At 44.6% G+C, this 12,874-nt stretch overlaps 1 protein-coding gene across 1 annotated transcript in view; it reads right to left on the minus strand.

Moving 5' to 3' along the window:
- The window catches only part of LOC124795282 (putative phospholipase B-like lamina ancestor), a 149,003-nt gene that overhangs the window by 73,583 nt on the left and 62,546 nt on the right, over positions 1 to 12,874 (minus strand). The window contains exon 2 of the mRNA XM_047259231.1: positions 1,064 to 1,233. The gene's annotated coding sequence lies outside the window, so the exon portion shown is untranslated. The remainder of the gene's footprint in view (positions 1 to 1,063; positions 1,234 to 12,874) is intronic.

Genomic DNA, 12,874 nt, shown 5'->3' on the forward strand with positions numbered 1-12,874 from the left:
CAGTATAGTAATGTATCCATGTTTCATCCACAGTGACGAAACGACGCTTAAATTCCCGCGGATTCTTCCTTAACAGTTGCAAACCATCCTTGCAACACTTCACACGATTCCGTTTTTGATCAAGCGTGAGCAATCGCGGAACCTATCTTGCGTACGGCTCTCACATGTCCAAATGTTTATGCAAAATATTATGTACCCGTTCATTCGAGATGCTCACAGCACTAGCAGTCTCACGCACCTTAACTCTCCTGTCATCCATCACCATATCATGGATTTTATCAATGATTTCTGGAGTCGTAACCTCCACAGGGCGTCCAGAACGTTCAGCATCACTTGTGCCCATATGGCCACTCCTAAAACTTTTAAACCACTTATAAACTGTTCTAATCTAAGTTGCAGAGTCACAGTAATGTTTATCGCGCTTCTCTTTAGTCTCCTGAGGCGTTTTGCCTTTCATAAAGCAATGTTTAATCACTACACAAAATTCTTTTTCGTCCATTTTTTGACAATCACTCGACTTCCTTGATTCACACGCTAGCCAAACACAAAGAAATATACCAATATGGCTGAAACTTGATGTGCGTTCTTTTCAAAGATGCCACTAACTAAACATGACCTCGATACGCGCCGGTGGTGCAATCTCTCGGACTTTGCACGGACTTTTCAAACTCCCCTCGTACACGCCTAGACAAAAGTGAGAGCTAAAGGAACTGTTATTTTTCACTGAGGAACAGTAGCTTTTGAAATGCTGTTGGCGCAAACTTAAGAATGATCGAAACACAATTTAATGCAGAACGCCACCTGAAGATGGATGAAAACCAACGCTGCGTCTTGGAATAAATGAAGCATAAAAAAAGAGGCTGTATAGCCATTTAACTGCAGAGTCACTCTAGCTGTATCCAGTTGAAACCAAACGAGTCACTTCTGACGGTGCCAATCCAGCCTCTTGCGGCGGGTCAAAACAATTAACACGATCACGTTACGCCATCACGAAGTCTGCACCACACACGCTGCAATGAGAACAGCAAACACGTTTTGCGCTGTGAAGCCGTTTGGTACTTACCGGAAGAAGAGGAAGAAGATTTTGGCCAGAAGAGAGGAAGCCCCAAGAAGATGTGTCGTCCAGGAACGCTGGGTTCATATACGGCGCTATAGTGTCCTCACCCCATCGAACAGGTTGAGTAGCTGCGCTCCCAACAGGTAAACGTTTACGTGCGGAGTCTCAGCAGGCACCTGGAACCCGAGGCATAAATCAGTTAGCGCCGCTAGGCAAACACCCCTCCAGCCAAGGACTCCCCATCTTTATGGCTGACACAAGCGCGGCGCTTGTATATCACCCGCTTGCTGCGCTGCATCTAAAAATAAAAAGAAATACAACGTATTTTTTGTATTTTCAATTTCTGAAACTTCCCCACCAGACTGTTGCTAGAACAAAGCGTATGCCCCAACAAAATTCGTCAGTGGGACGCGCGGTTTCTTTCTGACGTCATGTTCCATTGGCAACAATATATCATGTACACGATCGCGCCGGAGCTGTATGCGAATATTTCTGACTCGGCTAGCAAATTTAAGGACTACGGTTCAATGCACCCGTGTTTTTCTTGGTGGTATACATACCCGATTTCAACAGAGATATCTTTTCAGTACACACACTGAGCAAAGATGTAAAAGTAGTACCGTATCGGGTGCGACGTAGAAACAACAGACGCTTGCTTACTACTCCACATGCCTACTTTTTAAGTCTGCATGCCTTTCAGTACACCTTTCAATTCTTCCATTCGTACAGTCATTCGGTTATAGATTTCAGTAGATCCCATAATAAAAGAAGTATACTGTATTAACAAAAACTATGAATTACTTCTTAGTGCTATTGTGATTACGTCAGCTAAATTCACCAATGTCAAAAAATTAAAGCCTGATTAATGGAAATCGTCTGTAATGTAACGCCATATCCTGCCTTCTATCCTTTGCTAGTCACTTGTGTAACAGTTAATATCTGCAACAGTCTAGCTGTCGATATGAACTGCAAGCTATTCAAAAAAGTTAATTATCTGAAACATTTTTGGTATTATTAAAATTAAAAATTTTCTTTTTGGTATCGTTTGAGTGCTTAATATTAGCGTGTATGCAGTTTGGACTTCGCGTTATGTTCTCTTGTCACAGCTGCGTCTGCTTATTCGCCGAGTCGCGCACTACGCAGAAATGGCGGATCTTCGTGGGACAAACATGAGTAACTTTAACATTTTTCAATGCTTGCAGTTCGCCTTAACAATTAAAATTTTCACAGTGTATTTATTTCGGTGTGTTTTTCCTGTGCGAAAAACTTCATAGAAGGTTTCGACATGTCGGATTGGATCATTCGCTTGTCACTGTGAACCACTTAAGTCGCTCCCACTACGATGTGCTCAGGCGATGCGGGTTGCTTCTGCGTCGTATCCCGAATCACAGCGCGTATCGTATCGCCTCAGTGAGAACCGCGCCTATCAGATGCTCAGACATCGTGTCTACTCTCTCATCTTACACTGATAAGTCAAAACATTATGACCACTGCCCACCGCGACATTGGATGCCCCTTGGTGGCGTTGCGAGCACGGCAACAAAAGCACTCGTGTGAAAGCGGGGCAGACAAGGATGGGGGATCACTCTAGCCAAACGTGGAATTCCATTGAGATAAGACAGAGAGCAGATTAATATTGCGCAGGGCCGTAGAACGAGTATTTCGAAAACGGCGAAGCTGGTCTAATCTTCACGTGCTACTGTCGTGAGCATCTATGCAAAAAGAGGCACTAGGCGCTAAATGGTTGAACGTCTATGACTCTTCACAAAACATGGGGTTCGGAGGCTTGTCTGCTCTGTAAAGTAGGGTAGTTGGTGATCTGTGGCATCTCTGCCGAAAAAGCACGAAGTGCACGCTTGAGTGTTTCGGAGCACACAGTTCATCGTACATTGTTGAACATTGAGCTCCGCAGCAAATCACCGCTGCGTGTTCATATGTTGACCCGACGACATCATCAATTACGATTGCAGTGGGCACGGAACCGTCGGGATTCGACCGTCGATCAATGGAAACGTGTCGGATCTTCGGGCGAACCATATTTTTGCTACAGCAGGTCGCTCGTCGTCTCCACAAACGCCGTCATCGAGGTGAACGGCTGCTCGGTTCGAAACGTGGAGCGCTCTATGGATGCAGGCTGATGGGAGCAATTTGATGCTGGAGAGGCATCTGTATATTGACACTCTCCTGCGCTTGCGTGGGACCTATGGTAGTAATCAAAGACGTGCTGACAGCTACGAACCACCTGCATCCCTTCATCTTCAATGATTTCACCGGCGGCGCTGTCATCTTTCAGCACTACAATTGTCCGTGTATTGGAGCCAGAATCGTGTTACAGTGGTTGGTTGTTGTTGGTTGTTTTTGGGGAAGGAGACCAGACAGCGAGGTCATCGGTCTCATCGGATTAGGGAAGGGCGGGGAAGGAAGTCGGCCGTGCCCTTTGAAAGGAACCATCCCGGCATTTGCCTAGAGCGATTTAGGGAAATCACGGAAAACCTAAATCAGGATGGCCGGACGCGGGATTGAACCGTCGTCCTCCCGAATGCGAGTCCAGTGTCTAACCACTGCGCCACCTCGCTCGGTTGTTTCAGTGGTCTGAGGAGCATTATAGAGAACTAACGTTGATGTCTGAGCCACCAAATTTGCCAATGTAATTCCAATGGAACTCATCTGGGTCACTATCGGATGCAATCACTGAGAACGCAGATTAGCGGCCTGTTATTTAAGCGAGTTGCATGACTTGTACATAGACATCCAATGCCACTTACATCCAGAAACCTATCAACAAACTGTGGGATCCCTGACACGCAGAATCAGTGATGTATTTAGTTCCAAAGACGGACAAACACGCTATTAAGCAGGTAGTCATAATGTTTTGGCTCATTAGTGTATGTCGCATCTAACCGTAACATTCAGGTGTCTTACGCGGCACATCTCCAAATGGGACAACCCTTCCCGTGATTTTCGGCCACTCAGCTTATAAGAAACCAGTAACCCAACTACTCCAAATTCTTTAAAGAGTCGAACTCCCAGAACATATAAAACAGCTTCATTATTTTGTGAAGCTATAAGCGAGGAAAAGTTTAGAAAGGGTGTGAAACTGTGTTTTAAGTTTGCTGGAAATTGCTAAGTGCTCTCATTATCAAACACTGAATAAATATAAATTATACTGGGTAATTAGCTCTCATTTTAACTAAAACCTAATTTTTCACGCACCTCAATGTTTATGACGTCATATCTCATGAATTATGAATCATGCATTTATATACGAGGGCTGTTCGGAAAGTAAGTTCCGATCGGTTGCGGAATACCGTGAAGAACCGCGTGACTGCTACGGTCACAGGTTCGAATCCTGTCTCGGGCATGGATGTGTGTGATGTCCTTAGGTTAGTTAGGTTTAAGTAGTTCTAAGTTCTAGGGGACTGATGACCACAGATGTTAAGTCCCATAGTGCTCAGAGCCATTTTTGAACCAATACCGTGAAAATTCGATTTAAGTTTTGCACAGATGTATTGGGTCGTGTCTGTAGTATGCCCGTCGATCGCAGCAGGTCGCTCTTTTCAACTCTGAGCGCGCAGTGACCAAGTAAAGATGCCTAGAAAATAGCGTCTCCCGTTAAGTACGAGGGCCTGATGAGAGATTTCGCCTGACGTTATGCAGCCCACATAACGTGACTGTCGTTCGTTTCGTTCTTCATGACAATTCTCGGTCGCACTCTGCAGGGGAAATGAAGATGCTCCTGCAGAGTTTTCGATGGGAAGTGTTCGATCACCCACAACACAGGGCGTAATTGTCTCGTCCTGAGCTTCATCTCTGCTCACAAGAACCGCTGACTATGAAGACAACATTTTGGCACAGACAACGAGCTGTAGACGAGTGTAAAGAATTGGCGGAAAGTACTAGCGGCTGCTCTTTTATGATGCCGGTATTGGAAAGTTGGTACAACGCTACAACAAATGTCTAAGTCGGAGCGGCGACTATGTAGAGAAGTATTTGTAAGGTCTACCTAACTATTGCAAATAAAAGTTTTGATTTTCACTGTGCTTTCGATTTCGCGACGGATCTGAACTACTTTCCATACAGTTCTTGTAATACCCCGGTATGTGTGAACACTGTTTTGCTAAATGTGTTGCGAACAGTTATAAACTAAAACTTAACGCCTGACGCTGAACTTTTATTGCATGAAAAACGTAATATTTTTTTCTTACTTTCACATTGGCTTTGGATATTAGAGATAACATGTTTTTGAAAAGATTTTACATAACATGTAAAATTCATTAGAAGTCGTAAGTGCTCTGATTTTCAAACACTGGATCAAAATAGTCTGATTAGTTTGAGCATGGTGAGTTACGTTGCTCAAGACAGTTTTTAAACTGGGTCAATACTTATATGAAATACTGAAAATCAATTTTTTATTACTCCTGGAAGCCATTAGATAGGCAACCTGCAACAGAACGTGTCACCGTGTGCGTTTTACCCTGTTCGTAACACACATTTCTGACGCTGAAGCCGCACTGTGGATATTACATTGCTTTGAAGATAGTCATATGTCTTAAACCATTTACAACACACAAATAGCGATTTGGTTGGCTTTATGATCGGATTTAATATCATGTTGACTGTTCGTTGAGTTGGATGTAATAACGCACGAGCAGTTCTATCAAAGTGCAATAATTATCAAAAGCGAAACTCAACTGGGAAAAGAGAAAAAATGGCAACAAAATATGTAAGTAATCGCGCTAAATGGCATTTTCCCCCTTAAAACACAATTGAAATGCCTGTATAGTGAAGGAGTACAGCCTACTTCGAATAGGTGCTTGATTCACAGATAACGTAGTGCGATCCACCTGAAGGGTAGAATCCTTGGACGCCTTAAGGCTGGATAGGCAGGGATCGTAGAATCAACAAAGATGAATGAAGTTTGCGACGCTCTCAAGACACACTTTAGGGGACATTGTACATGAAATTCGTTGAAATTTGACATTTTCTGTTTTCTACTCCATAATGTACTTTGGACTTTCCTGAACATTTTGGTATATAATACATTAAAATCATTTAATTGTGAGACCTTCAAATAACATTTTGAATGTTGACGCGTGACTGTCAAATTTCGCGGCTATGCATGTACTGCCACAGCTAAGCAGTCATATCTTGGGAACTACACAGTCTACAAGCTGTGAACTGCTTTGTTTTGTGCCTACATCTCAGAAGTTGGCATTGCGAATAAACAAATCAGTCCTTTGTTTATGATGCTTTTTATACGTAAATAAAATGACTAAGCCTAAAAGTAACTTCAAGAAACGCAAATCTGCGGTACACAGATATGTGAGACTTTCTTTCATCGAATATCAACCGATGAAAAGCCATGTCGTGCTTTGTGTCCATCTCCACCAAACACTTGTTGCAAATAGAGGCAAGGTGTATTTTCTGGCACCCTGCATGAATTTACACATAAATATTCTCTTCCTTTGGCAGTAATGGAGGCAATCAAACCTATTTACAGAGATTTGGCAAATCCTGAGCTACTAAAGAAGTGTTTACATGGGAAGACCCAGAATGTGAATGAGTCCTTCAATAATGTTGTGTGGTGCCATGTGCCTAAAAATGTATACGTTGGCCTTATGACTCTAAAGCTAGCAGTGTCTGTTACTGTAATAATTTTTAATGGTGGGAACTATGAAAGACTTAAGGTTCTGGAGAAGTTAGGCGTAAGATTTGGATAGAGCACAGCTAAAGGACTGCGGGAACTAGATGAGCTTCGTGTACGTGAAGCAGAGTTAGCTACTCAGCAAATGACAAAAGAAGCAAGAAAGAAAAGGAGGAAGCAAGCACTGGGCTGTTGTGACACTGACGAAGACACAGACTATGGGCCGTAAAAGACGCAGAAATGTAAATCTGTATAGGAATTTGTAATCAAAAAAGTTTTAAACCTCAATATATCTGAACTACATTTTTTGCATTAAATGACCCGTTTTCTAAAAAAAGTACTGATGGTAGAGACATGAAATTTTCACAGCATGCCAAGTGTGAGATTCAACATATATGGAACTAGAATAATTAAAATATCCTGAGTTGTTTTGTTTTTATGTTCATTTACTTACAAAATTCTGTCAAAAAATTGAGTGTTTGAAAAAAAGATAACATGCCCCACAATACAATTTTAGCAATAATTCTAGTTCAGTGTATCTAGAAAGGTCCGTTCAATAATTATGGAAAATTCTAAGTTGGTGTCTTAAAATGTTTCCAAGATAATGGGTCACAAAACTCGATAATTTAACGTTGGCGGCATAGTCATGTCCCCATAATATTCTTCGCGTGGATCGATAACACTTAAAAAGGAACCTGTTGTTGCAGATATGTAGTTACATGGTCCATAGACCATTAGAACGATCTTTATCGAAATGATGTGAAAGACTCACTTTAGAGGAGAGCTCAGTTACATCTGGCATGGATGTCACCTGAATAAGAAATTCATCAGGTACATTTCAACACGTTTGAAACTGCCCAGTTCGAATCTTGGTGAAGTGACAAGTGGAAACGCGAAAGAACTACCACATCCAAAACAAGAAGAGCCAGACCTCACGAACTGACGGATAAATGGTCTGACCTGCCCAGAATGGCTTTGGGATACTGTAGAACGCTGATTTCACTTCAGACCCCAGCATCCATCATCACTACCACCTCTCGTTTTGGGTCTAGAGGGAGAATGGGCTGCCATTCTTCCAAAGATGTTCGGACACCTCACTTCCAAAGATGTTCGGACACCTCACTGTGTCCAACAGAGATCAAGCCGCCGTTAAGGGACATACGTCATATTTGTGTCCACTAATAGGTGTCCTGATTCTTATGATCAGCCTGAGTACGAACAAATTCGCAGGAGACCGTGTGACCATTTCGCTCAAACAGTCGTATATCTCTTGCAGGGATCTGGAAGGTACGCTAAGAGATTCAGGCGCATAGAGAGGTATATAGACTCATTTTTAATCGCTGGACACACAAATGAAATGCGGCAGAAATTTGCTAGTGCTGGTACAAGTACCCCCTGCTGTTGTTGTTGTTGTCTCCCAATACCTACTGCAACCTACATTCTTCTAAATCTGCTTAGTGTATTCATCTCTTGATCTCCTTCTACGGTTTTTACCTTCCACGCTCCCCTCCAATACTAAATTGGTGATCCCTTGATGCCTCAGAACATGTCCTACCAACCGGTCCCTTCTTCCAGTCAAGCTGTGCCCCAAACTCCTATTTTCCCCAATTCTATTCAATACCTCCTCATTAGTTATGTGATCTACACATCTAATCTTCAACATTCTTCTGTAGCACCACATTTCGAAAGCTTCTATTCTCTTCTTGTCCAAACTATTTATTGTCCACGTTTCACTTCCATACATGGCAACACTCCATACAAATACTTTTAGAAATGACTTCCTTACACTTAAATCTATGCTAGATGTTAACAAATTTTTCTTCTTCAGAAACGCTTTCTTTGCCATTGCCAGTCTACTTTTTATATCTTCTCTACTTCGACCATCATCAGTTATTTTGCTCCCCAAATAGCAAAGCTCCTTTACTACTTTAAGTGTCTCATTTCCTAATTTAATTCCCTCAGCTTCACCCGACTTAATTCGACTACATTCCATTATCCTCGTTTTGCTTTTGTTGATGTTCATCTTATACCCTCCTTTCAAGACACTGTCCATTCCGTTCAACTGCTCTTCCAAGTCCTTTGCTGTCTCTGACATAATTACAATGTCATCGGCGAACCTCAAAGTTTTTATTTCTTCTCCATGGATTTTAATACCTACTCCGAATTTTTCTTTTGTTTCCTTTACTGCCTTCTCAATATACAGATTGAATAACATCGGGGATAGGCTACAACTCTGTCTCACTCCCTTCCCAACCACTGCTTCCTTTCATGTCCCTCGACTCTTATAACTGCCATTTGGTTTCTGTACAAATTGTAAATAGCCTTTCGCTCCCTGTATTTTATCCCTGCGACCTTCACGATTTGAAAGAGAGTATTCCAGTCAACATTGTCAAAAGCTTTCTCTAAGTCCACAAATGCTAGAAACGTAGGTTTGCCTTTCCTTAATCTTTCTTCTAAGATAAGTCGTAGGGTCAGTATTGCCTCACGTGTTCCAATATTTCTACGGAATACAAACTGATCTTCCCCTTGGTCGGCTTCTACCAGTTTTCCCATTCGTCTGTAAAGAATTCGCGTTAGTATTTTGCAACTGTGACTTATTAAACTGATAGTTCGGTAATTTTCACGTCAGTCAACACCTGCTTTCTTTGGGATTGGAATAATTATTTTCTTCTTGAAGTCTGAGGGTATTTCGCCTGTCTCATACATCTTGCTCACCAGATGATAGAGTTTTGTCAGGGCTGGCTCTCGCAAGGCTGTCAGTAGTTCTAATGGAATGTTGTCTACTCCTGGGGCCTTGTTTCGACTTAGGTCAAACTCTTCACGCAGTATCATATCTCCCATTTCATCTTCATCCACATCCTCTTCCATTTCCATAATACTGTCATCAAGTACATCGCCCTTGTATAGACCCTGTATATACTCCTTCCACCTTTCTGCTTTCCCTTCTTTGCTGAGAACTGGGTTTCCATCTGAGCTCTTGATTTTCATACAAGTGGTTCTCTTTTCTCCAAAGGTCTCTTTAATTTTCCTGTAGGCAGTATCTATCTTACTCCTAGTGATATACGCCTCTACATTCTTACATTTGTCATCTAGCCATCCCTGCGTAGCCATTTTGCGCTTCCTGTCGATCTCATATTTGAGACGTTTGTATTCCTTTTTGCCTGCTTCCTTTACTGCATTTTTATATTTTCTCCTTCCATCAATTAAATTCAATATTTCTTCTGTTACCCAAGAATTTCTACTAGCCCTCGTATTTTTACCTCCTTGATCCTCTGCTACCCCCTAGGAGCGCTGAACGGTGGCAAGCGAAGTATTCTCGTAGGCGCAGACCTATCCCCATCTGCGGGAGGTCACGGTCGGAATGAAACGCTTAGTAAAAGTAGTTGACACTTAGCGAGCGAGTAGAGCGAGGTAGGTCAGGGCGGAGAAAGTGAGGAGGCCTGGGCGTGAAGTAGGGTACGCACACGGCGGTAGCGCTGGCCCGTGTTGAGCGCCGGACGTGTCGGCTCTCGCACGGGCTGCCAGAACCAGGTCACCGGGGAACTCCGCGCTGGCCTCTGCCAACAACTCTCAGCGGCCTCGCCAGGAGGCACCGGCCCGTGTTCCTCTCCCGCCTTGCCGCTCCAAACGCTATTATTCTTTTTCTTGCGGAAAGGAAGAGTCACACAGCACTGTTGGCTGGGGGGCCACAAGAGGTAGTTCAGCCACCCGAGCCTAGGGTTTTCTTCCTCCGTGTGCAATTACCCATTTCCTTGCGATGTTTAGAGTTATGTTTCAATTGTATCATTAACCCTTAACTACACTCCTGGAAATTGAAATAAGAACACCGTGAATTCATTGTCCCAGGAAGGGGAAACTTTATTGACACATTCCTGGGGTCAGATACATCACATGATCACACTGACAGAACCACAGGCACATAGACACAGGCAACAGAGCATGCACAATGTCGGCACTAGTACAGTGTATATCCACCTTTCGCAGCAATGCAGGCTGCTATTCTCCCATGGAGACGATCGTAGAGATGCTGGATGTAGTCCTGTGGAACGGCTTGCCATGCCATTTCCACCTGGCGCCTCAGTTGGACCAGCGTTCGTGCTGGACGTGCAGACCGCGTGAGACGACGCTTCATCCAGTCCCAAACATGCTCAATGGGGGACAGATCCGGAGATCTTGCTGGCCAGGGCAGTTGACTTACACCTTCTAGAGCACGTTGGGTGGCACGGGATACATGCGGACGTGCATTATCCTGTTGGAACAGCAAGTTCCCTTGCCGGTCTAGGAATGGTAGAACGATGGGTTCGATGACGGATTGGATGTACCGTGCACTATTCAGTGTCCCCTCGACGATCACCAGTGGTGTACGTCCAGTGTAGGAGATCGCTCCCCACACCATGATGCCGGGTGTTGGCCCTGTGTGCCTCGGTCGTATGCAGTCCTGATTGTGGCGCTCACCTGCACGGCGCCAAACACGCATACGACCATCATTGGCACCAAGGCAGAAGCGACTCTCATCGCTGAAGACGACACGTCTCCATTCGTCCCTCCATTCACGCCTGTCGCGACACCACTGAAGGCGGGCTGCACGATGTTGGGGCGTGAGCGGAAGACGGCCTAACGGTGTGCGGGACCGTAGCCCAGCTTCATGGAGACGGTTGCGAATGGTCCTCGCCGATACCCCAGGAGCAACAGTGTCCCTAATTTGCTGGGAAGTGGCGGTGCGGTCCCCTACGGCACTGCGTAGGATCCTACGGTCTTGGCGTGCATCCGTGCGTCGCTGCGGTCCGGTCCCAGGTCGACGGGCACGTGCACCTTCCGCCGACCACTGGCGACAACATCGATGTACTGTGGAGACCTCACGCCCCACGTGTTGAGCAATTCGGCTGTACGTCCACCCGGCCTCCCGCATGCCCACTATACGCCCTCGCTCAAAGTCCGTCAACTGCACATACGGTTCACGTCCACGCTGTCGCGGCATGCTACCAGTGTTAAAGGCTGCGATGGAGCTCCGTATGCCACGGCAAACTGGCTGACACTGACGGCGGCGGTGCACAAATGCTGCGCAGCTAGCGCCATTCGACGGCCAACACCGCGGTTCCTGGTGTGTCCGCTGTGCCGTGCGTGTGATCATTGCTTGTACAGCCCTCTCGCAGTGTCCGGAGCAAGTGTGGTGGGTCTGACACACCGGTGTCAATGTGTTCGTTTTTCCATTTCCAGGAGTGTATATCCGCTAAGTAATCAATTACCTCGCGCGTTATTCTTTTGTCTACAATTCCGTTCCTATAACACCGTTGCCACTCCGCCTCTACGTAATCTTAGTACCGGCTATACTTTTGAATTTTGCAGGGGCGTACTAGCCGGCGATGATTATTTCAGTAGTTACGTACCTGATGGGTTCAAAATCTGCCCCGCGAAGCTATAAACGTTACTTTTCTTATCTGTCATCACAAATCATTTTCAATTCAAACTTCCTGGCAGATTAAAACTGTGTGCCGGACCGAGACTCGAACTCGGGACTTTTGCCTTTGGCAGGCAAGTGCTCTACCAGCTGAGGTACCCAAACACGACTCACGCCCCGTCCTCACAGCTTTAGTTCTGCTAGTACCTCGTCTCCTACCTTCCAAACTTTACAGAAGCTCTCCTGCGAACCTTGCAGAACTAGCACTCCTGAAAGAAAGCATATTGCGGAGGCATGACTTAGCCACAGCTTGGGGGATGTTTCCAGAATGAGTTTTCACTCTGCAGCGGCAGAAATGAAGCTGTGAGGGCCGGGCTGAGTTGTACTTGGGTACCTCAGATGGTAGAGCACTTGCCCGCAAAAGGCAAGGTCCCGAGTTCGAGTCTCGGTCCAGCACACAGTTTTAATCTCCCAAGAAGTTTGATATCATCGCACATTCCGCTGCAGAGTGAAAATATCATTTTGGCATTTTCAATTGTTTTACTCGGAATGGGGCGACATTTGAAAGATGATCAAATTGTGGAGTAGTTGGTAAGTAGTAAAGACTGCCGACTCATTGGATACACCATAATGTTTTCAAGATGCAGCCGAGTTTAGTAACAGTGATATAGAAATATCTGATCAAGAAAATATCAATTAGAGGACGATGAAGAAGCAGGAAAAGAGAATGTTCGCGATGTAAACAAAGAAGTACTAAGACAATATGGTTAGTTTC

This window comes from Schistocerca piceifrons, chromosome 1 (genome assembly GCF_021461385.2).
Source record: "Schistocerca piceifrons isolate TAMUIC-IGC-003096 chromosome 1, iqSchPice1.1, whole genome shotgun sequence".
In the NCBI taxonomy this organism is placed as follows: domain Eukaryota; kingdom Metazoa; phylum Arthropoda; class Insecta; order Orthoptera; family Acrididae; genus Schistocerca; species Schistocerca piceifrons.